Raw genomic sequence first — 24,537 nt, 5'->3', positions numbered from 1 at the left:
TTGGAAATCTGTTCATTTAAATTGTACCTCTGCCTCAACTCAAATTGGGATTTCACTATACGTGCTATTCTGGTCCTTTAAAAATATATATGTATATATCCTTGTGTCTCAGATGAGTCTCTTCTAAACAGCATATAGCTGGATTATGTTTCTTTATCCATTTTGACAATCTTTATCTTGTAATTGGTAAATTTAAGTCTGTTAACATTCAAAGTTATTACTGAAAAGGTGTTTCTTGAATCCACCATCTTATCTTTTGGATTTTGTCAAATCTATATATTCTTTTCCCTCCTTCTCTTTTTATCCTTTAAATTACCCTTACTGATACTTTTCAATTCTGTGCCCTCCTCCACACCTCCCTCTCCTGACTTTTTCAACTGGCAGAACTCCATTTAATATTTCTTGTAGAGCCAGTCTCTTGTTGATAACTTCTTTCAGAATTTCTTTGTGAAAATTTAATCTCTCCCTCAGGTTTTTTTCATGGGCAGGTTCCAGGAATCAAACCCTGGGCTCTGGCATGGCAGACAATGGTGCCAGTGAGCCACCATTATTCCCTCAATTTTGTTTTTTGTTTTTTTAAACTTTTTTTGTTGTATGATGTAACATATACACAAACCAAAGAAATAAAAAAGGAATAGCTTTCAAAACACTCTTCAATAAGTGGTTACAGGACAGATCCCAGAGCTTGTCATGGGCTACCATATGATCCTCTCATATTTTTCCTTCTAGCTCCTCCAGAATATAGGAGGCTAGAGGGCTTAAATACTTTTTTATTATCACAATCGGCTTTTTTTCCTTCTTTGTTTTGTGAACAATAACATATATACAAAAAAGCTATAAATTTCAAAGCACAGCACCACAGTTAGTTGTAGAACATATTTCAGACTTTGACATGGGTTACAGTTTCACAATTTTAGGTTTTTACTTCTAGCTGCTCTAAAATACTGGAGACTAAAAGAGATATCATTGTAATGATTCAGCATTCATATTCATTTGTTAAGTCCTATCTCCTATGTATAATTCTACCATCACCTTTGATCTTTCCATACCTCTCTTTTGGATTGTTTGGGATATGGCAATTCTAAATTTTTGATATTGGGAGTGTCTGTCATTAATATGGGGTAGGGAGATGAAACTATCTGATGTTCTGGAGAGGCTGGGCTAGGTTGCTGGACTTACCTGGACCAGGGACCCATCTGGAGATTGTAGGGTTCTGGGAAGTTACTCTAGTGCCTGGAACCCTTGTGGACTCTTATAAATTACCCTACTTGTTCTTTAGGATTGGCTGGAATGGTCCTGGTTGGGAGTTGGCAGGTTATGATAGGTAGCAAGGTCTAACTGAAGCTTGCGTAAGAGCAACCTCCAGAGTAGCCTCTCAGCTCTATTTGAACTCTCTCTGCCACTGATACTTTATTAATTACACTTCTTTTCTCCCTTTTGGTCAGGATGGAATTGTTGATCCCACAATGCCAGGTGTGGATTCATCCCTGGGAATCGTCTTCCACGTCGCCAGGGAGACTTTCACCCCTGGATGTCACGTACCATGTAGGGGGAAGTCAGTGGTTTCACTTGCAGAGTTGGGCTTAGAGAGACTGAGGCCACATCTGAGCAACAACAGAGGTCCTCCAGAAGTAACTCTTAGGCATGCCCATAGGTAGTCTAAGCTTCTCCACTACCTACATAAGCGTCACGAGTAAGCCTCATGATTAAGGACATGGCCTACTGATTTGGGTGTCCCTAAAGTTTGACGCAGTATGAGGAGATTCCCAGATAGTAAGGTTTAACAGTTCCATATTCTTTCTCCCATCCCTCAAGGGACTTTGCCAATACTTTTTGATTATTTGCTTAATATATTCTAGGATGTATCCAAGCATTATAATAATCTATACAGGATTAAAAGACCTCTTTCTTTTTCTGGGCTCCCTGTGTTTCAGTTGTTCAAATGAGCTATACAGATAGGTTGAATTAGATTATGCACTACAGAAAATTTCAGTTCCAGACCAAATAAACCTTTCTTCCATTGGTCTCAAAGAATATGTGTGGTTCTAAAATATAGACACTGTCTTCTTTACCCCTATGTTCTGAATTCCTTTAACCCCCAACCTGTTCAGCTTCATTCTTATCTCTAAATATCAGGTTATATATATAAAACAGCCTATCAAAATCCAGAAATAATAATCGCCACTCTGGACTTAATGTGTCTGCTCAAAAAGCTTACAGTCTAGGCCCCTGTTTTCTTATAAACATTTCCTTAAGGTGACCATACCATTGTTTTTTTTGTTTCTGGCTTATTTTGTCTCACCAAATGTCCTACATGTTCATTTAAATTGTTGCATGCCTCACGACATTGTTCCTTTTTGTAGCAGCACAACCAACGTTCATAAGTATACACTATCGTTCGCCATTCTACTTCAGTGCATCCTTTAGCCACCTGCATTCATCAGACATCATGTAGAAGGCCCAAAGTCCACAGTCCATCAACATTCTCAATTTTAGATAATTTCATTGTTCCTAAAAGACTAAAAACCAATAAACACACCCTCACCAAATAAGAAATCTAAACCTCCTCTTATCTCTTGTTCCTCACCCCATTATTTATCACTGCTGTTGCTCTGGTAGTGCCGATGGTTTCTTTTTGAACATAGTTCATAGCATGCAATAGCAGTTTCCCCCCTACCATGGACTTAAACACTCTTTATACAAGAATCATATCTTTGAAGTAATTCTTATGAGAACTTGGTCATATTTCTAGTGAGAGTCATTGGGACACGTAGGTCTAAACAACCACTTTCATTCTTACTCATCTTCAACATGGTAATATTACTTCGAGACCAACTAGAGAACCACCTTTGCTCCTATCTATTCCCTTACATTGGAGTTCAACCTCGTTAGGTAATGGTTCACCCATTCCTAGCTTCTATATATCTGTAAGTCCCCTATCTTCTGTATTATAAGCCACTGATTATACCTTTAAGCTGGTCATAAAAGTGGAGTCATACAGTATCTATCCTTTTGTGTCTGGCTGTCTTCAAGGCTCATCCATCTTGTCATGTGCTTCAGTATGTCATTTTTTCTTACTGCTGCATAATATTCCATCATATATATAGACCACAATTTGTTGATCCATTCATCTGTTGTTGGGCATTTGGTTTGTTTCCATCTTTTGGTGATTGTGAATAATGCTGCTATGAATATCGGTGTACAAATGTCTGTTTGTGTCACTGCTTTCAGCTATTCTGGGTATATACCAAGTGGTGCTATTGCTGGATCATAGGACAACTCGATATTTAGTTTCCTAAGAAACCACCAACCAGTCTTCTTTAGTGGCTGCACCATTGTACATTCCCACCAGCAGTGCATAAGTGTCCCAGTTTCTCCACATCATCTCCAACATTTATAGTTTCCTGTTTTTTAACAGCAGTCATTCTTAAAGGTGTGAGATGGTATCTCATTGTAGTCTTGATCTGCATTTCCCTTATTGCCAGTGAAAATGAGCACCTCTCCATGTGCTTTTGAGCCACCTGTATTTGCTCTTCAGAAAAATGCCTATTCATATCTTTAACCTATTTTATAATTGGGTTGTTTGTTCTTTTGTTGTTGAACTGTACGATTTCTTTGTATATACAGGAAATCAAACCTTTCTCCGATATGTGATTTCCAAATATTTTCCCCCATTGAGTTGGCTGCCTCTTCACCTTTTTGACAAAGTCTTTTGAGGTACAGAAGCATTTGATTTTGAGGAGTTCCAATTTATCTATTTTTTCTTTTGTTGCTTGTGCTTTGGGTGTAAAGTTTAGGATGCTACCTCCTATTACTAGGACTTAAAGATGTTTCACTACATTTTCTTCTAGAAGTTTTTTTGTGCTAGTTCTTATATTTAGGTGTTTGATCCACTTTGAATTAATTTTTGTGTAGGGTGTAAGATAGGGCTCCTCTTTCATTCTCTTGGCTACTGATATCCAGTCATGCCCAATTATTGAAAGGACTATTTTGTCCCAGTTCACAGGATCTGGGGGGCCTTGTCAAAAATCAATTAACCATAGATTTGGTGGTCTATTTCTACACTCTCGATTTGATACCTTTGGTCAGTGCTTCTGTCTTTGTGCCAACACCGTGCTGTTTTGATCACTGTGGCTTTATACTAGGTTTTAAAGTCGGGGAATGTTAATCCTCCCACTTTGTTTTTCTCTTTTAGGATGCTTTTAGCTATTCGGGGTCTCTTTCCCTTCCAGATGAATTTGGTAGTTAGCTTTTCCAAATCTTCAAAGTAGGTTGTTGAAATTTTGATTGGTACTGTGTTGAATCTGCAGATCAATTTAGTGAGAATTGACATCTTAACTATATTTAGCCTTCTTGTCCATGAGCAGGGAATGTCTTTCCACCTATTTAGATCTCCTTTGATTTCTTTTAGCAATGTTATGTACAAGTCCTTTACATCCCTAGTTAAGTTCATTCCTAAGTATTTGATTCTTTTAGTTGCTATTTTGAATGGAATATTTTCCTTAACTGAATCCTCAGCTAGCTCATTGCTTGTGTATAGAAATGTTACTGATGTTTGCACATTAATTTTATATCCCACCATCTTGCTGAATTTGTTTATTACCTCAAGTAACTTTGCTGTAGATTTCTCAGGATCTTCCAAGTATAGTATCATATCATCTGCAAATAATGAGAGTTTTATTTCTTCCTTTCCAATTTGGATGCCTTTTATTTCTTTGTCCTGCCTGATTGCTCTAGCTAGAATTTCTAGCACAATGTTGTGTAATATTGGTGACAGTGGGCATCTGTCTTGTTCCTGATCTTAGGGGGAAAGCTTTCAATCTCTCTCCATTGAGTATGATGCTGGCTGTCGGTTTTACATATATTCCCTTTATTATATTAGGTAGTTACCTTTGCTTCCTATCTTTTGGAGTGTTTTTATCAGAAAAGAATGGCTGAATTTTGGTGAATGTTTTTTTTTAGCATCAATCGAGATGATCATGTGATTTTTTTCCCTTTTGATTCATTAATGTACTATATTACATTAATTGATTTTCTTGGGTTGAGCCATCCTTGCATTCCTGGTATAAACCCCACTTGGTCATGGTGTATAATCCTCTTAATGTGTTGCTGGATTTGATTTGCTAATATTTTATCGAGAATTTTTGCATCCAAGTTCATTAGGGAGATTTGCCTGTAGTTTTCCTTTCTTACATCTTTACCCGGTTTTGATATTAAAATGGTATTAACTTCATAAAATGAGTTAGGTAGGGTTCCTGGGAGAAGTTCTTTGGAGAAGTTTGAGCAGGATTGGTGTTAGTTCTTTCTGGAATGTTTGATAAAATTCCCCTGTGAAGCCATCTGGCCCTGGGCTTTTCTTTGTAGGAAGGCTTTTGATGACTGATTGAATCTCTTTATTTGTGATTGGTTTGTTCAGATCCTCTATTTCTTCCTGAGTCAGTACAACTTTTTTGTGTGTCTCCAGGAATTTGTCCATGTCATCTCAGTTGTCTAGTTTCTTGGCATATAGTTGTTCATAGTATCCTCTTATGATTTCTTTTGTTTCTTCAGGGTCTGTGGTAACGCACTCCTTCTCATTTCTGATTTTGTTTATTTGCATCCTCTCTCTTTTTGTCTTTGTCAGTCTTGCTAATGGCCCATCAATTTTATTGATTTTCTCAAAACAACAACTTTGGTTTATTGATTCTTTCTATTGTTCTTTTGTTCTCCCATCCATTTATCTCTGCTTTAACCTTTGTTATTTCTCTTCTCCTATTTGCTTTGGAGTTAGTTTGCTGTTCTTTCTCAAATTCCTCCAAATTTGTTGTTAAGTCCTCGATTTTTGCTCTTTCTTATTTTTTAATATAGGCATTTAAGGCAATAAAATTCCCTCTCAGCATAGCCTTTACAGCATCTAGTTGTATTCTCATTTTCATTCATCTCCAGATAGCTGCCGATTTCTCTAGCAATTTCTTCTTTGACCTACTGCTTGTTTAAGAATGTGTTATTTAATCTCCATATATTTATGAATGTTTGTGTTCTTTGGTGGTTATTGAGATCCACCTTCATCCCATTGTGATCAGAGAAAGTGCTTTGAATAATTTCAATATTTTAAAATTTATAAAGACCTGTTTTATGCCCCAGCATATGATCTATCTGGAGAATGTTCCATGAGCACTAGAGAAGAATGTATAACCTTTTGCTTTGGGGTATAATAACCTATATATGTCTGTTAGGTCTAATTCGTTTATGAAGTTATTTAACTTTTGTATTTCCTTGTTGATCTGTCTGGTTGTTCTATCTATAGAGGAGAGTGATGTATTGAAGTTACCTACTATTATTGTTGAAACATCTATCATTCCCTTCAGTTTTGCCAATGTCTGTCTTATGTACTTTGGAGCTTCTTGATTGGGACCATAAATATTTATGATTGTTATATCTTCTTGGTGAATTGGCCCTTTAATTAGTATATAGTGTTCTTCCTTGTCTCTTATGATGTCTTTACATTTAAAGTCTATTTTGTCCGATATTAATATAGCTACTCCTGCTTTCTTTTGGTTACAACTAGCATGGAAAATCTTTCCATCCTTTCACTTTCAATCTATTTGTATCCTTGCATCTAAGATAAGTCTCTTGTAAGCAGCATATAGCTGGATTATGTTTCTTAATCCATTCTGCCAATCTGTATATTTTGATTGGTAGGTTTAGTCCATTAACATTCAAATTTATTACTGAAAAGGCATTTCTTGATTCCACCATCTTATGTTTTTTTATTTTATTTGTCAGATCTATATATTCTTTTCCCTCTTTCTTTTTGTATTCTTTAAAATAACCTTAGTGGTACTCTTCAGTTCTGTTCCTCCTCCAGACCTCCCATTCCTGTCTTTTTTTTTCAGCTGGCAGAACTCCTTTTAGTATTTCTTGTAGGGCCGGTCTCTTGTTGGCAAATTCTTTCAGGACTTCTTTGTCTGTGAAAACTTGAATCTCTCCCTCAATTTGAAGGACAATTTGGCTGGGTACAGAATTCTTGGCTGGAAATCTTTCTCTTTCAAGATCTTGAATATATTGTACCACTGCCTTCTCACCTCCAGGGTGCTAGTTGAGTTGTCTGAATTCAGTCTTATTTGATTTCCCTTGAATATAGTAGATTGTTTTTCCCTTGCCACTTTCAGGAATTTCTGCTTCTCTTCGACATTTGACAGACTGATTAGTATGTGCCTAGGGGATGGCCTATTTGGATTTATTCTGTTTGGAGTTCTTTGGTCTTTTTTGACTTGTATATTTATGTCCTTTATAAGGGTTGGGAAGTTTTCCCCCATTATATCCTCAACCTATCTTCCTGCCCTTTACTCTTCTCTTTTCTTTCTGGGACACCAGTGATTCATACATTTGTGCCCTTTGTTTTTCCATCATTTTCCTGAGATCTGATTTAGATTTTTCATCTTTTTTGTCATTTGCTGTTTTGAATGTTCAAAATTAGTTTTCCTGTCCTCTGGTGCACTTATTCTTTCTTCTACCTCTTCAGATCTGCTGTTGTGTGTTTCTAGTATGTTTTTTATTTGGTCTGTAGTATCTTTAATCTCTGTGATATCTGCTATTTTTCTGTTTATTCTTTTGAATTCCTCTTTATGCTTTCTAGTGTCTTCTTGATCTTCTTTATATCATTAGCCATCCCATTTATTTTATTTAGTCAAGTTATATGAACATCTTTCATCAGTTGTTCCATCATCTGTGTCTCCTCTATTTGGTCGTTAGGCTGGGCTGTATCTGTCTGCATCATGATATATTTAGTGATCTTTTGCTGTCTTTATGGCATGTAAATATCTTTTTTTTTTTTGCTTGAGCAGACCCGTGCAATCGAACCTGGGTCTCTGGCATGGCAGGCAAGAATTCCGCCACTGAGCCACCATTGCACCGCCCTGAATGCTTGATTGGTTGACTGTGGAAGTTGATCTCCTTCAGTAATCTACAGCCTTGTATTTGCAGGATGGATGTGGAGCAGAAACAATGGCAGGGCAGGGCACAACAGTGCAGTGATGCTGTGCAGTGCAGGTGCAGGCACAGGTTGGGGGTGCTGCGCTGGTGCCTGTGCCCGTGGGCGCCCAGCGGCAGGGAGGATGTGGCTGCGCAGTGCGCGGGTCTGGAGATGGGGTCCTGGTGTGCGCTGGTCTCTCTCTACATGGTGAATCTTACCATGTGATTATTTTTCCCCCAAATATCAAACTGGTTGTTCACTACCATTTATTGAGAAATGGAGACTTTCCTCCTGGGTTTGAAAATTTACCTTTATCATAAACTAAATGTTTATTTATGTATAGTTTTTTCTAGACTTATGGTCTGACTTCATGGGTTTGTCTGCTCTTATGTCTGTGCTGTTTGGCTATGATTCTTTATATTTCAGCAGCCCTCTGTAATATTGGGTAGAACAACTTTGCTCACTTGTTTTTTTTTTTTTAATATGTTGACTATATTCTCATCCTTATTTTTCCATTATTTAAAAAAAAAATTTAGCCAAGTTCACAAAATAATGTAAGAAGAAGAAGGTGAATAAAATGGACAATTATAAATCCTCATTATCATGTATCTAAATGTAAGAGAATGAAACCATACAAACGCTAGAAGAATACAGGAATACTTTCCTTTAAAACCCAGGAGAGCAGAAAACTTTTCTAACTGTAGCTCAGAATCCAGAAGTAGTAACGAAAAAGATTGAATATTTGGCTGCATAAAAGATTTAAAATATGCATAATGAAGGGTGGTGCAACAGTGGCTCAGGAGGCAGAATACTTGCCTGCCATGCCAGAGACCTGGGTTCGATTCCCGGTGCCTGCCCATGCAAATTTAAAAAAAAGCATAACAAAAATGCATGACACAAGCAACTTAAAAGGCTAAAAAAACTAGGAAAATTGTTTTCCACTTATATCATTTCTAAAAAGATAGTGTTTTAAAATACGAGTTTCTAAAAATTGAGAAACAAAATGGATCAAGAGATACAGATAGGTGACTGTTAACAGACTGCCCCAAAACATATGAAAAAATGCTGAATCTTGTTCATAATAAGAGGGATGCAAATTATGCTACTTTGAGATACTATTTGCACTATTGACAAGATTTTCCAAACTTGTGAAAATCCAGAATACTTGACAGTTAAGTTTGTGGGCAAGGCTCTGTGAAAACAGACATGCTCACACCTTGGAGGTGGGAATGCAAAAATGGTGTACCCTTATGAGGGAAAATTGGGTAGCAAAGTAACAATTTCTTTACCTTTTGACCTAGCAATTCCACCATTTTGTAAATTCTAATGAATTATTGGATCTGAGCAGTGATTACTGATGACTGCTAAAATCATTAGGTGAAAAGTCAGTGAGGGACTTTTTAAGGTGGATGGATTGGGCTGACAAGACGACAGGTAAGTCTTAATGTCCCTAAAAGGGAGATGGACATTAAATGACTCCTGATAGGGTACAGTAGGCAATAGTTAAACATCGTGCGTGAAGTGTTGTGATCAGACATGTGAGTGTGAATCTGGTCAAGACACTAGACCCAGTGACCAGTCTAGGAAGTACAAGAGGTATGAGGATATCACAAAAATGATAACAATTCATTAACCAAATTCCAGCCAAATTTGTCAAGAGGACAAATGATTTGTTTTTTGTAACAAACAAATGATACATGGAAACTTCTAGAGATCAATAAAAGAATCTTGTGGCTCATACATAGATTCTGATTTGAGTAAAGCAATTATAAAAAGACACTTTTTGAAACAGTCTGAAAAATTTGTATATTGACTGCATATTAAATTAATATATTATTTTATTGTGAGATACAACATGTACAAAAAAGCAATACATATCGAAGTACATTGTAATAAGTAGTTATAGAACAGATTTCAAAGTCTAGTATGGGTTACAGTTTCACAATTTCTGGGTTTTCCTTCAAGCTGCTCCAAGACACTGGAAACTAAAAAGAAATATCACTATAATGATTCAGCGGTCTTTCTCATTTGTTAAATCCCAACTTCTCTGTCATAACTCTTCTTTCTCCTTTGATCCTTCTCCCACTCTTTAGGGATATTGGGCTATGCCCTTTCTAACTTTATCATGTTTGAAGATGTGTTGACAATATCGGATATGGGGTGGAACTATTTGATGTTCTTGGAGAGGCTGGGCCCTCTAGATTTCAGGACTTATCTAGCCTAGGAATCATTTTGAAGGTTTTAGGTTTCTGAAAAGTAAAGTTAGTGAGTGAAACTTTCATAGAATCTCAGATAAGTATTCTTTAGGGTTCACAGGGATGGTGTTGGTTGGGGTCCGGCAAACCATGGCAATTAGCAGTATCTATCTTAGCTTGCAGAATAACCTCTCAACTCCATTTGAACTCTCTTTGTCACTGATACCTTATTTTGTTACATTTCTTTTCCCCTGTTTGATCCAGAAGGCATTGTTAATCCCACGATGCCAGGCCGAGCTCATCCTGGAAGTTATGTTGTCAGGGAGACTTTCATCCCTGAGTGTGATATCCCACATAAAGGGGAGAGGAAGGATTTTCCTTGCAGACTTGGGCTTAGAGAGAGGGAGGGGCCACATTTGAGCAACAAAAGAGGTTTCCTGGAAAAAGCAACTCTTAGGCATAATTATAGATAACCTTAGCTTCTCCACTACAAAAATAAGTTTCATAAGCACAAGCCTCAAAATCAAGGGCTTGGCCTATTTTCTTGGAAGTCCTTAATGTTTGAGAGAGTATCTGGGGTTTCCCAGGTGGGAAGGTTTAGTAGTTCCATATTTTCTCTCTAGTCCCTCAAGGAACTCTCCCAATACTTTTTTTTATTGAATATTTTGTTTAATACTTGCATTATTTCTGTAGCACAATTATAGCAATCATTATATTTCCTTTTCATTACAAATATTTGTCAAGTTTTGTTTCAGAAACATTTTTCCAGCTCCCTTGCATATGTACCCAGACACACTACACAAAACTCATTCATAACACAGTAGGGCAAACATTATCCATGTAAATATCTTTCATTAATTTCCCATAATTAAAAGAAGCATAGAATCACAGATACTGAATAAGGCTCATAGATTTAGTTCCAATTCCATAAAACACCAATCACAGATCTTGTTCACTGTGATGGGGCTATCTTTGTGTTGCAGTAAATGCTGCAAGCTTGCGCCTGTCTTTCAGTCCTTCAAGATAAACCTCAAAAACTAATAAATGGGACTTCTGGGCCAAGATCGTGGCTTAGCAATGTGCACATTTTAGTTTGTCCTCCAGAACAACTACTGAATAATCAGAAACAATACAGAACAGCTCCTGAGGTCATGTCAGTGACCAGACACACAGCATACCCCACTCTGGACCAGCTGGACCGGCTTTAACAGCAGCAGAGGGTGAGCCCAACCAAATGCCAACTGTGTAATTAATTAACAAATTCTGACTACTAAAAATAGATCTCAGCTCAGGTGAAACTGGTCAAAGTGGAGGTCGCTCATTTTTGCCCCAGTGCCAAGGGGGCAGATCTGACAGAAAAAGAAAAAAAAAAAGGAAACAGGTTTTTGTGGCTATGTTTCTACAAAGGCTTGACTGCCTTTGGATACAGAGTCAGGGTTTCTCAGGCTGCAACTGCCCCAGGGGTACACAGAAACAAGCTTGTTTGAGGGCTTTTCTGGAGCCTGTGCCTTCCCCAGGGGAGGGGTGAAGCCCAACTCAGGTGGAATCCCTCTCTCAAGGAATTCAGACACCAGGGCTTGGTAATTTGAAGCTATTAAAACCAACCTACAACCTCTCCTCTGTCTCTACCGTGGCCCTAGCAGGGAGTCTGCCAAAGTTAAAGGTACCTCATCATCTTATGCTGGTAGGACCTGCAGGCAGACAAGAGCCACATACTGGGCAGGATAAGAAAAACGGAGCCCAGATACTTCACAGGAAAGTCTTTCAACCTGCTGGGTCTCACCCTCAAGGAAAACCGATGCAGGTGACTCTTTCATCCTGATAGAAGGCCAGTTTGGTCTAGGAAAATCCGGCTGGGGTCTATAATACCTAAGTAGACCCTCCTAAGGGTGGAGGGAAAAAGGCACCATACAAACAGGGCAAAAAACAAGAAAACAAGAACTGAAAAATTCTCATCTGTTAAACAAAACCTAAGCTAGAGGTCCAGATAAAGCTGAACTGAATGTCAAAGAAAAGATAGACAAATTCATCCAGCAAGAAAACCCTAGGTAAAAGAAGTGAAAGCAATCTCCAGAATAAACTAATTAAGGTAATTAAATGCCTAGACTCCAGCAAAAAATAACAAATAACACTAGGAAAATTGAAGATAGGGCCCAGTCAAAGGAACAAACCAACCATTCAAATGAGATACAGGAGTTGAAACAATTAATTCAGAATATACGAACAGACATGGAAAACCTCATCAAAAACCAAATCAGTGAATTGAGGGAGGATATAAAGAAGGCAAGGAATGAACAAAAAGAAGAAATCGACAGTCTGAAAAAAACAAATCACAGAACTTCTGGGAATGAAAGTCATGGTAGAAGAGATGACAAAAACAATGGAAACCTACAATGGTAGATTTCGAGAGGCAGAACATAGGATTAGTGAACTGGAGGATGGAACATCTGAAATCCAACAAGAAAAAGAAAATATAGGGAAAAAATGGAAAATTATGAGCAGGGACTCTGGGAATTGAATGACAATATGAAGCGCACGAATATACGTGTTGTGGGTGTCCCAGAAGGAGAAGAGAAGGGAAAAGGAGGAGAAAAACTAATGGAGGAAATTATCACTGAAAATTTCCCAACTCTTATAAAAGACTTAAAATTATAGATGCAAGAAGTACAGCGTACCCCAAAGAGAATAGATCCAAATAGACATACTCCAAGACATTTACTAATCAGAATGTCAGAGGTCAAAGAGAAAGAGAGAATCTTGAAAGCAGCAAGAGAAAAGCAATCCATTACATACAAGGGAAGCCCAATAAGACTATGTGTAGATTTCCCAGTAGAGACCGTGGAGGCGAGAAGACAGTGGGATGATGTATTTAAATTACTAAAAGAGAAAAACTGCCAACCAAGAATTCTATATCCAGCAAAATTGTCCTTCAAAAATGAGGGAGAAATTAAAACATCTTCAGACAAAAAACCACTGAGAGAATTTGTGACCAAGAGACCAGCTCTGCAAGAAATACTAAAGGGAGCACTAGAGACAGATACGAAAAGACGAAGAGAGAGGTGTGGAGAAGAGTGTAGAAAGGAAGACTATGAGTAAAGGTTGAAAGAAGGAAAATCAGATATGACATATAAAATCCAAAAGGCAAAATGGTAGAAGAAAGTACTACCCGTGCAGTAATAACACTAAATGTTAATGGATTGAACTCCCCAATCAAAAGACATAGACTGGCAGAATGGATTAAAAAACAGGACCCATCTGTATGCTGTCTCTACTCAAAGGACATGAGGGCAAGGACACAAACGGACATTTGTACACCAATGTTTATAGCAGCATTATTTGCAATCACCAAGAGATGGAAACAGCCAAAATGTCCATCAACAGATGGGCAGCTAAACAAACTGTGGCATATACATACGATGGAATATTATGCAGCTGTAAGACAGAATAAAGTTATGAAGTATTTAACAACATGGATGGACCTTGAGGACATTATGCTGAGTGAGATTGGCAAGAAACAGAAGTACAAATACTCTTATGTTCTCACTGATGTGAACTGACATTGGTGAATAAACTTGGAATATTTCCTTGGTAGCGGGGACCATCAGGAGATAGAAATAGGGTAAGATATTGGGTAATTGGAGCTGAAAGGAATAGACTGTGCAACAGGACTGAATATAAAAACTCAGAAATGGACAGCACAATAGTACCTAACTGTAATACAATTATGTTAAAACACTGAATGAAGCTGAATGTGAAAATGATGGAGGGAAGAGGGCTGGGGGCATAAATGAAATCACAAAGAAAGATAGACAATAAAGATTGAGATGGTATAATCTAGGAATGCCTAGAGTGTATAATGATAGTGACTAAATGTACAAATTTTTAAAATGTTTTTGCATGAGGAAGAACAAAGGAATGTCATTACTGCAGGGGGCTGAAACTAGATGGTAATTAATATTTTAAAATTTCAACTTATATGTGAGACTAAAGCAAAAAATGTTTATTTGGTACAAAATTTATATTATGACTAGTGCATTTCCTAATAGAACTTATACAGTTAACTTGATTGAACACCATAAGTACTTGGAATCTTGGATAGGACATGAGATTTTGTTGATTTGTCCAGAACAATGCCCTGATAAATCCCAGAGTGATTCGATCAGTGAGCAGAAAAGTATTTGCAAAGTCCCCTTCGGGGAATGGTGAGAACGGGGAGAAATTCGAATTCCCCAAATTGAATTCTTGATATCCTCACAAGCAGTGTGGACAACCAAAGCTATAGGCTGAGCCCCCAGTCTTGTGGTTTGTTCATTTGAAACTTAACCCCACAAAGGATAGGTCAAGTCTACTTAAAATTTAGGCCTGTCACCCCCAAGAGAGCCTCTTTTCTTACTCAGATGTGGCCTCTCTCTCTAGCCAACACAATAAGCAAACTCGCCACCCTCCCCCTGTCTACATGGGACGTGACTCCCAGGAGTGTAGACCTTCCTGGCAATGTGGGACAGAAATCCTAGAAGGAGCTGAGACTCAGCATCAAGGGATTGAGAAAACCTTCTCCACCAAAAGCGGGAAGAATGAAATGAGACAAGGTGTCAATGGCTGAGAGTTCCAAACAGAGTCGAGAGGTTATCCTGGAGGTTATTCTTATGCATTAAATAGATATCACCTTGTTATTCAAGATGTAGTGGAGAGGCTGGAGGGAACTGCCTGAAAATGTAGAGCTGTGTTCCAGTAGCCATGTTTCTTGATGATGATTGAATAATGATATAGCTTTCACAATGTGACTGTGTGATTGTGAAAACCTTGTGTCTGATGCTCCTTTTATCTACCTTGTCAACAGACGAGTAGAACATATGAAATAAAAATAAATAATAGGGGGAACAAATGTTAAAATAAATTTAGTTTGAAATGCTAGTGATCAATGAAAGTGAGGGGTAAGGGGTAAGGTATGTATAATCTTTTTTTTTTCTGTTTTCGTTTTATTTCTTTTTCTGTTGTCTTTTACTTTTCCTGAATTGATGCAAATGTTCTAAGAAATGATGAACATACAACTATGTGATGATATTGTGAATTACTGATTATATATGTAGAACGGAATGATTATATGTTAATGTTTATGTTCATTTGTTAATTTTTTAAATTAATAAATAAATTTTTAAAAAAAGAAAAAAAAGCTATTAAGTATTTTAGGATAAAAAGAGAACATAGAAAACCCAGGATGAAAACCTTTTGAAGCAGGGAGCTCAGAATCACGGACATAATTTTCATAAATGATAGGTAGATATGATTTAGTCCCTGTAGTTTGCCAATACATGAATCAAGAGCATTATAGTCACCCAAAATGTAATCAAGTAGTTATTTTAAGATATATTGGCATGTGTATACATATTGCTGGTACACATTTGCTGGAGGTCAATTCATTATATCCAGGACCAAAGCAGAAAGGAAAAAAACCAATCAAATTGAGTTATCATTATGAAGGAGTTTTTCAGTAATGCAAGAGTCTGGAGAGTTGGGAGATATATTCCAGGGATGTGATTGATCTTGATATTAAAATGACTTCTAACAACTGCGTGTAAAGTCACAGAGAAAGGAAGCAAGGGTCCTTGTTATCCAAGAATGCCTCTGGTTGGAAGTCTGGTGCTAAGGCGCATAGTCTTCCAGAGCTGAGACAGGATGTGAACTGTGCCGAGAAACGGGTCCCTTGCCAGCTGCTCTTTTCTCCTTCCTCTCTGGAAGGCAGAGGTCAGGAAGCAGGGATTGCTGACAAAACTGTGACGTCTATCCCTGGAATCTGAACCTCAACTCCACTGAGGGCAGCTCCCTGATGGGTGGCTGGCAGTGAGGGTGGTGGATGACGGCGGCCAGGAAACCCAGTTCTGAGGATCACACAACCACATCTGGCTTTGCATTCTGCTGCCCTGCAGAGAAACTGTGCTCTAAGTAACTGTATCAGTGTCGAATGCCCCTGATTCATGCTCAGACCCCTCAAATGCCTGGAGTGAGACCTTTGGAAGCGGCTGAGGCACTACCAATACTTGTTAATAATCAGCCCTCCATAGTCTGAGATGTATCCAGGTGCTACATTAACGTATACAGAATTACAAGGTCTCATTTCCATTCTGAGTCCCATGTGTTTAGGTTGTGTAAATGAGCTACTCAGGCAGGTGGATTTAGATTGTGTGTTACAGAAGATTTAGGGAGTAGACATAATAAACCTCTCTGCCTTTGGTCTCAAACAGTATGTAAAGCTCTAGAATACATACGATTTCATCTCTTGCCCTGTCTTTTGATTTACCTTAGTCCCGACCAAATCAGCTTCGTTTTTATCTCTAATTGAAGCCTGACCTCTTTTCTGGTTACTTTAACAGTTGTTGTATGTAGCATTTGTGATTATCAGAGTTTCAGAACTCCAGCTCTGAGTGTTAGGTGTCACGTAGTTACCAAAAGTTCCAGGGAAATACCATCTCACACACATAGAGTCAAGTATCTCAGAATCTAGAATATACTTACAACTCTGGACCAAGTGTAACTGCTGTAAAAGTTTACAATCTAGGCTCCAATTTTCTTATAACTCTTCTCTAAAAGAGAACATACCATATTTTTTTCCTTTTTTCTGGTTTAGTTTACAGAACACAGTGTCTCTAAGGTTTATTCACTTCATTGTGTGCCTCACTACTTTGTTCTTTTTGTAACTACAAAATAGTTTGTAACCACAAAATATTCCAACTGTGTGTATACATCACAGTTTGCCATTCTGCTTCTCAGTCATTTTTGCCTTTGGCCCCTTCCATCTATACGGCATCACAGATAATGTCCAAAACAAGCAATCCACATTGTATGGCATTCTCACTTGGTTGTACAATCATCAGCACTCTCAATTTAGATAATTTTCATTTGTCCAAAGAGCAAAGAACCAATAAACACAGCCTAACCAAATATCAAATCTAAACCTCCCCTTATCACTTGTCCACCCCCCACCTACCTCCCCCGCGTTAACTGTAGGCCATAGCATGCAATAGTAGTTTCCCTCATACCATCTATTGTTGACTCTTTGTATAAAATCTAACTTTTTTTAATTAATTAAAAAAAATTAACTAACACAACATTTAGAAATCATTCCATTCTACATATGCAATCAGTAATTCTTAATATCATCACATAGATGTATGATCATCATTTCTTAGTACATTTGCATCGATTTAGGAGAAGAATTAGCAAAACAACTGAAAAAGATATAGAATGATAATATAGAGAAAAAAATAAAAATAAAAATATATATATAAAAAAGGAAAAAGAAAACAAAAAACACAAACAAACAAACAAACAAAAAACTATAGCTCAGATGCAGCTTCATTCAGTGTTTTAACATAATTACATTACAATTAGGTAGTATTGTGCTATCCATTTTTGAGTTTTTTTATCTAGTCCTATTGCACAGTCTGTATCCCTTCGGCTCCAATTACCCATTATCTTACCCTGTTTCTAACTCCTGCTGGTCTCTGTTACCAATGACATATTCCAAGTTTATTCTCGAATGTCGGTTCACATCAGTGGGACCATACAGTATTTGTCTTTTAGTTTTTGGCTAGACTCACTCAGCATAATGTTCTCTAGGTCCATCCATGTTATTACATGCTTCATAAGTTTATCCTGTCTTAAAGCTGCATAATATTCCATCGTATGTATATACCACAGTTTGTTTAGCCACGTGTCTGTTGATGGACATTTTGGCTGTTTCCATCTCTTTGCAATTGTAAATAATGCTGCTATAAACATCGGTGTGCAAATGTCCTTTTTTTTTGTCTTTGCCCTTAAGTCCTTTCAGTAGATACCTAGCAATGGTATTGCTGGGTCGTATGGCAATTCTATATTCAGTTTTTTGAGGAACCGCCAAACTGCCTTCCACAGTGGTTGCACCATTTGACATTCCCACCAACAGTGGATAAGTGTGCCTCTTTCTCCGCATCCTCTCCAGCACTTGTCATTTTCTGTTTTGTTGATAATGGCCATTCTGGTGGGTGTGAGATGATATCTCATTGTGGTTTTGATTTGCATTTCTCTAATGGCCAGGGACATTGAGCATCTCTTCATGTGCCTTTTGGCCATTTGTATTTCCTCTTCTGGTAGGTGTCTGTTCAAGTCTTTTTCCCGTTTCTTAATTGGGTTGGCTGTGTTTTTGTTGTTGAGTTGAACAATCTCTTTATAAATTCTGGATACTAGACCTTTATCTGATATGTCATTTCCAAATATTGTCTCCCATTGTGTAGGCTGTCTTTCTACTTTCTTGATGAAGTTCTTTGATGCACAAAAGTGTTTAATTTTGAGGAGCTCCCATTTATTTCTTTCTTTCTTCAGTGCTCTTGCTTTAGGTTTAAGGTCCATAAAACCGCCTCCAATTGTAAGTTTCATTAGATATCTCCCTATATTTTCCTCTAACTGTTTTATGGTCTTAGCCCTAATGTTTAGATCTTTGATCCATTTTGAGTTAACTTTTGTATAGGATGTGAGATATGGGTCCTCTTTCATTCTTTTGCATATGGATATTCAGTTCTCTAGGCACCATTTATTGAAGAGACTGTTCTGTCCCAGATGAGTTGGCTTGACTGCCTTATCAAAGATCAAATGTCCATAGATGAGAGGGTCTATATCTGAGCATTCTATTCAATTCCATTGGTCGATATATCTACCTTTATGCCAATACCATGCTGTTTTGACCACTGTGGCTTCATAATATGCCTTAAAGTCCGGCAGTGTGAGACCTCCAGCTTCGTTTTTTTTCCTCAAGATACTTTCAGCAATTCGGGCACCCTGCCCTTCCAGATAAATTTGCTTATTGGTTTTTCTATTTCTGAAACATGAGTTGTTGGGATTTTGATTGGTATTGCATTGAATCTGTAAATCAATTTAGGTAGGATTGACATCTTATCTATATTTAGTCTTCCAATCCATGAACATGGTATGCCCTTCCATCTATTTAGGTCTTCTGTGATTTCTTTTAACAGTTTTTTATAGTTTTCTTTGTATAGGTCTTTTGTCTCTTTAGTTAAATTTATTCCTAAGTACTTTATTCTTTTAGTTGCAATTGTAAATGGAATTCGTTTCTTGATTTCCCCCTCAGCTTGTTCATTGCTAGTGTATAGAAACGCTACATATTTTTGAATGTTGATCTTGTAACCTGCTACTTTGCTGTACACATTTATTAGCTCTAGTAGTTTTGTTATGGATTTTTCCGGGTTTTCGACGTATAGTATCATATCGTCTGCAAACAGTGATAGTTTTACTTCTTCCTTTCCAATTTTGATGCCTTGTATTTCTTTTTCTTGTCTAATTGCTCTGGCTAGAACCTCCAACACAATGTTGAATAATAGTGGTGATAGTGGACATCCTTGTCTTGTTCCTGATCATTGGGGGAAAGTTTTCAATTTCTCCCCATTGAGGATGATATTAGCTGTGGGTTTTTCATATATTCCCTCTATCATTTTAAGGAAGTTCCCTTGTATTCCTATCCTTTGAAGTGTTTTCAACAGGAAAGGATGTTGAATCTTGTCAAATGCCTTCTCTGCATCAATTGAGATGATCATGTGATTTTTCTGCTTTGATTTGTTGATATGGTGTATTGCATTAATTGATTTTCTTATGTTGAACCATCCTTGCATACCTGGGATGAATCCTACTTGGTCATGATGTATAATTCTTTTAATGTGTTGCTGGATTCGATTTGCTAGAATTTTGTTGAGGATTTTTGCATCTATATTCATTAGAGAGATTGGTCTGTAGTTTTCTTTTTTTGTAATATCTTTGCCTGGTTTTGGTATGAGGGTGATGCTGGCTTCATAGAATGAATTATGAAGCTTTCCCTCCACTTCGATTTTTTTGAAGAGTTTGAGCAGAGTTGGTACTAATTCTTTCTGGAATGTTTGGTAGAATTCACATGTGAAGCCGTCTGGTCCTGGACTTTTCTTTTCGGGAAGCTTTTGAATGACTGATTCGATTTCTTTACTTGTGATTGGTTTGTTGAGGTTGTCTATTTCTTCTTGAGTCAAAGTTGGTTGTTCATGCCTTTCTAGGAACTTGTCCATTTCATCTACATTGTTGTATTTATTAGCGTAAAGTTGTTCATAGTATCCTGTTATTACCTCCTTTATTTCTGTGAGGTCAGTGGTTATGTCTCCTCTTCCATTTCTGATCTTATTTATTTGTGTCCTCTCTCTTCTTCTTTTTGTCAATCTTGATAAGGGCCCATCAATCTTATTGATTTTCTCATAGAACCAACTTCTGGCCTTATTGATTTTCTCTATTGTTTTCATGTTCTCAATTTCATTTATTTCTGCCCTAATCTTTGTTATTTCTTTCCTTTTGCTTGCTTTGGGGTTAGTTTGCTGTTCTTTCTCCAGTTCTTCCAAGTGGAACAGTTAATTCCTGAATTTTTGCCTTTTCTTCTTTTCTGATATAGGCATTTAGGGCAATAAATTTCCCTCTTAGCACTGCCTTTGCTGCGTCCCATAGGTTTTGATATGTTGTGTTTTCGTTTTCATTCGCCTCGAGATATTTACTAATTTCTCTTGCAATTTCTTCCTTGACCCACTCGTTGTTTAAGAGTGTATTGTTGAGCCTCCACGTATTTGTAAATTTTCTGGCACTCTGCCTATTATTGATTTCCAACTTCATTCCTTTATGATCCGAGAAAGTGTTGTGTATGATTTCAATATTTTTTAATTTGTTAAGACTTGCTTTGTGACCCAGCATATGGTCTATCTTTGAGAATGATCCATGAGCGCTTGAGAAAAAGGTGTATCCTGCTGTTGTGGGATGTATTGTCCTATAAATGTCTGTTAAGTCTAGCTCATTTATTGTAATATTCAAATTCTCTATTTCTTTATTGATCCTCTGTCTAGATGTTCTGTCCATTGATGAGAGTGGTGAATTGAACTCTCCAACTATTATGGTATATGTGTCTATTTCCCTTTTCAGTGATTACAGTGTATTCCTCACGTATTTTGGGGCATTCTGGTTCGGTGCATAAATATTTATGATTATTATGTCTTCTTGTTTAATTGTTCCTTTTATTAGTAGATAGTGTCCTTCTTTGTCTCTTTTAACTGTTTTACATTTCACGTCTAATTTGTTGGATATTAGTATAGCTACTCCTGCTCTTTTCTGGTTGTTATTTGCATGAAACATCTTTTCCCAACCTTTCACTTTCAACCTATGTTTATTTTTAGGTCTAAGATGTGTTTCCTGTAGACAGCATATAGAAGGATCCTGTTTTTTAATCCATTCTGCCAGACTGTGTCTTTTGATTGGGGAATTCAGTCCATTAACATTTAGTGTTATTACTGTTTGGATAATATTTTCCTCTACCATTTTGCCTTTTGTATTATATATATCATATCTGATTTTCCTTCTTTCTATACTCTTCTCCATACCTCTCTCTTCTGTCTTTTCGTATCTGACTCTAGTGCTCCCTTTAGTATTTCTTGCAGAGCTGGTCTCTTGGTCACAAATTCTCTCAGTGACTTTTTGTCTGAAAATGTTTTAATTTCTCCCTCATTTTTGAAGGACAATTTTGCTGGATATAGAAGTCTTGATTGGCAGTTTTTCTCTTTTAGTAATTTAAATATATCATCCCACTGTCTCCTAGCTTCCATGGTTTCTGCTGAGAAATCTACACGTAGTCTTATTGGGTTTCCCTTGTATGTGATGCATTGTTTTTCTCTTGCTACTTTCAAGATCCTCTCTTTCTCTTTGACCTCTGACATTCTAACTAGTACGTGTCTTGTAGAACGCCTATTTGGGTCTAATCTCTTTGGGGTGCGCTGCACTTCTTGGATCTGTAATTTTAGGTCTTTTATAAGAGTTGGGAAATTTTCAGTGATAATTTCTTCCATTAGTTTTTCTCCTCCTTTTCCCTTCTCTTCTCCTTCTGGGACACCCACAACACGTATAGTTGTGCGCTTCATATTATCATTCAATTCCCTGAGCCCCTGATCAAATTTTTCCATTCTTTTCTCTATAGTTTCTGTTTCTCTTTGGAATTCAGATGTTCCATCCTCCAGTTCACTAATTCTATCCTCTGTCTCTTTAAATCTACCATTGTAGGTATCCATTGTTTTTTCCATCTTTTCTACTTTGTCCTTCAATCCCATAAGTTCTGTGATTTGTTTTTTCAGACTTTCTATTTCTTCTTTTTGTTCAGCCCATGTCTTCTTCATGTCCTCCCTCAATTTATTGATTTGGTTTTTGAAGAGGTTTTCCATTTCTGTTCGTATATTCAGAATTAGTTGTCTCAGCTCCTGTATCTCATTTGAACTATTGGTTTGTTCCTTTGACTGGGCCATATCTTCAATTTTCCTGGCATGATCCGTTATTTTTTGCTGGCGTCTGGGCATTTAATCAGATTTCCCTGGGTGTGGGACCCAGCAGGTTGAAAGATTTTCCTGTGAAATCTCTGGGCTCTGTTTTTCTTATCCTGCCCAGTATGTGGCGCTCATCTGTCTGCAGGTCCCACCAGTAAAAGATGCTGTGGCTCCTTTAACTTTGGAAGACTCTCGCTGTGGGGGAGGGTCGCCAGCCGAAGCGGCTTGGGGGAGTGCTGATTCAAATCTCCTAGCCGGCCCAGGAATCTGCGCATGGGGGGCAAGCACCGGCCTCCGCGGCTTGGGGGAGTGCCGATCCAAATCTCCGAGCTGGCCTGGAAAACCAAGCGTGGCGGGGGGCACCGGCCGCCACGGCTTGGGGGAGTGCCGATCCAAAGTTCCCAGCCGGACCGGGAAGCCATGTGTGTGGAAGGGACCCTAGTCACCGGCCTCCGCGGCTTGGGGGACCTCTGATCCAAATCTCCCAGCCGGCCTGGGAAGCCGCGCGTGGGGGTGGGCGCCGGCCACCGCGGCTTAATGGGACCGCCTGTCCAAATCTCCCAGCTGGTCCGGGAAGGAGGGAGGGAGGGGCTCCGGCCGCCAGCCGCCATGGCCCAGGGAAGCGCGTGCCCCTTGGGGATCTCACCGCAGTGGATTCTCCCAGCCGGTTCAGCCGTTCCAGAATGGGATACGCTGTCTTTTTGGTCTCTGTCGTGGCTCCGGGAGCTGTTCTGTACCGTTTCTGTTTCTTTAGTAGCTGTTCTGGAGGAGGAACTAAGACCCGCGCGTCTTACTAAGCCGCCATCTTCTCCGGAAGTCAAGATCTGACTTTTGAAGTGGTTCATGCAAGAACTTATTTGTAATTGTAGAGTTAATTGGTGGGATACATGGTTCTATACAACCCTTTTCAATCCTTTTCACTCTAATCTGGCAATGTTGCTTATAACCCCACTAAAGAACTATTTCACTTCTGTCTATTCCCTGGCATTTAAGTTCAACCTCATTAGCTAACTGTTCATTCATCTCTACTGAGAACCTCTTAGACCCCTATGTTGTAGTTTGCTAGCTGCTGGAATGCAACACAACAGAGATGGATTGGCTTTTAATAAAAAGGGGATTTATTTTGTTAGTTCTTCAGAGGAAAGGCAGCTAACTTTCCACTGAGGTTCCTTCTTACGTGGGAAGGCACAGAGTGATCTCTGCTGGCCTTCTCTCCAGGCCTTTGGGTGCCAACAACTTTCCCTGGGGTGGTTCCTTTCTGCATCTCCAAAGGCCTGGGCTGAGCTGCTTAGGCTGTGCTACCTTGAGTCTCTCATTTAAGCACCAGCCAATTAAATCAAACATCATTCATTGCAGCAGGCACGCCTCTTAGCCAACTGCAGATGGAATCAGCAACAGATAAAGTTCACATACCATTGGCTCATGTCCACAGCAACAGAACTAGATACCTTCACCTGGCCAAGTTGACAACTGAATCTAACTACCACACGCTATATTCTACATTATAAGTCTCCAAGTTTACCTTTACTGGAGTCATAATAGCAAAATCATACGGTATCTGTTCTTCTGTGTCTGGCTTAATTCACTCAGCATTATGTCCTCTAGGTTCACCCATGTTGTCATTTGCTTCAGGATCTCATTTCATCTTACTGCTGCATAATATTCCGTCATTATGTATATATCACATTTTGTTTATCCACTCGTCCATTGATGAGCATTTGGATTGTTTGCCTATATTGGCAATTATAAATACTGCTGCTGTAAACATTGGTGTGCTAATAAATGTCTCTGTGTCACTGCTTTTGGCTCTTCTGGGTATATACCGAGTAGTGGTATTTCCAGGTCATAGGGCAACTTGATATTTAACTTTGTAAGGAACCACCAAGCTGTCTTCCACAGAAGCTGTACCATTATACATTCCCACCAACGATGAATAAGTGTTCTAATTTCTCTACATCCTCTTCAACCTTTGTAGTTTTCTGTTTGTTTAATAGCAGCCATTCCTATAGGGGTGAGGTGATACCTCATT

General features: G+C 38.3%; 1 protein-coding gene across 1 annotated transcript in view; it reads left to right on the top strand.

Moving 5' to 3' along the window:
* Positions 1-24,537, top strand: part of ZC3H6 (zinc finger CCCH-type containing 6) — a 136,205-nt gene that overhangs the window by 89,044 nt on the left and 22,624 nt on the right. The gene's annotated exons all lie outside the window — the stretch shown is intronic.

The sequence above is a fragment of the Tamandua tetradactyla genome, chromosome 17 (genome assembly GCF_023851605.1).
Source record: "Tamandua tetradactyla isolate mTamTet1 chromosome 17, mTamTet1.pri, whole genome shotgun sequence".
Taxonomy (NCBI): domain Eukaryota; kingdom Metazoa; phylum Chordata; class Mammalia; order Pilosa; family Myrmecophagidae; genus Tamandua; species Tamandua tetradactyla.
This window is presented reverse-complemented; position numbering and strand designations above follow the sequence as displayed.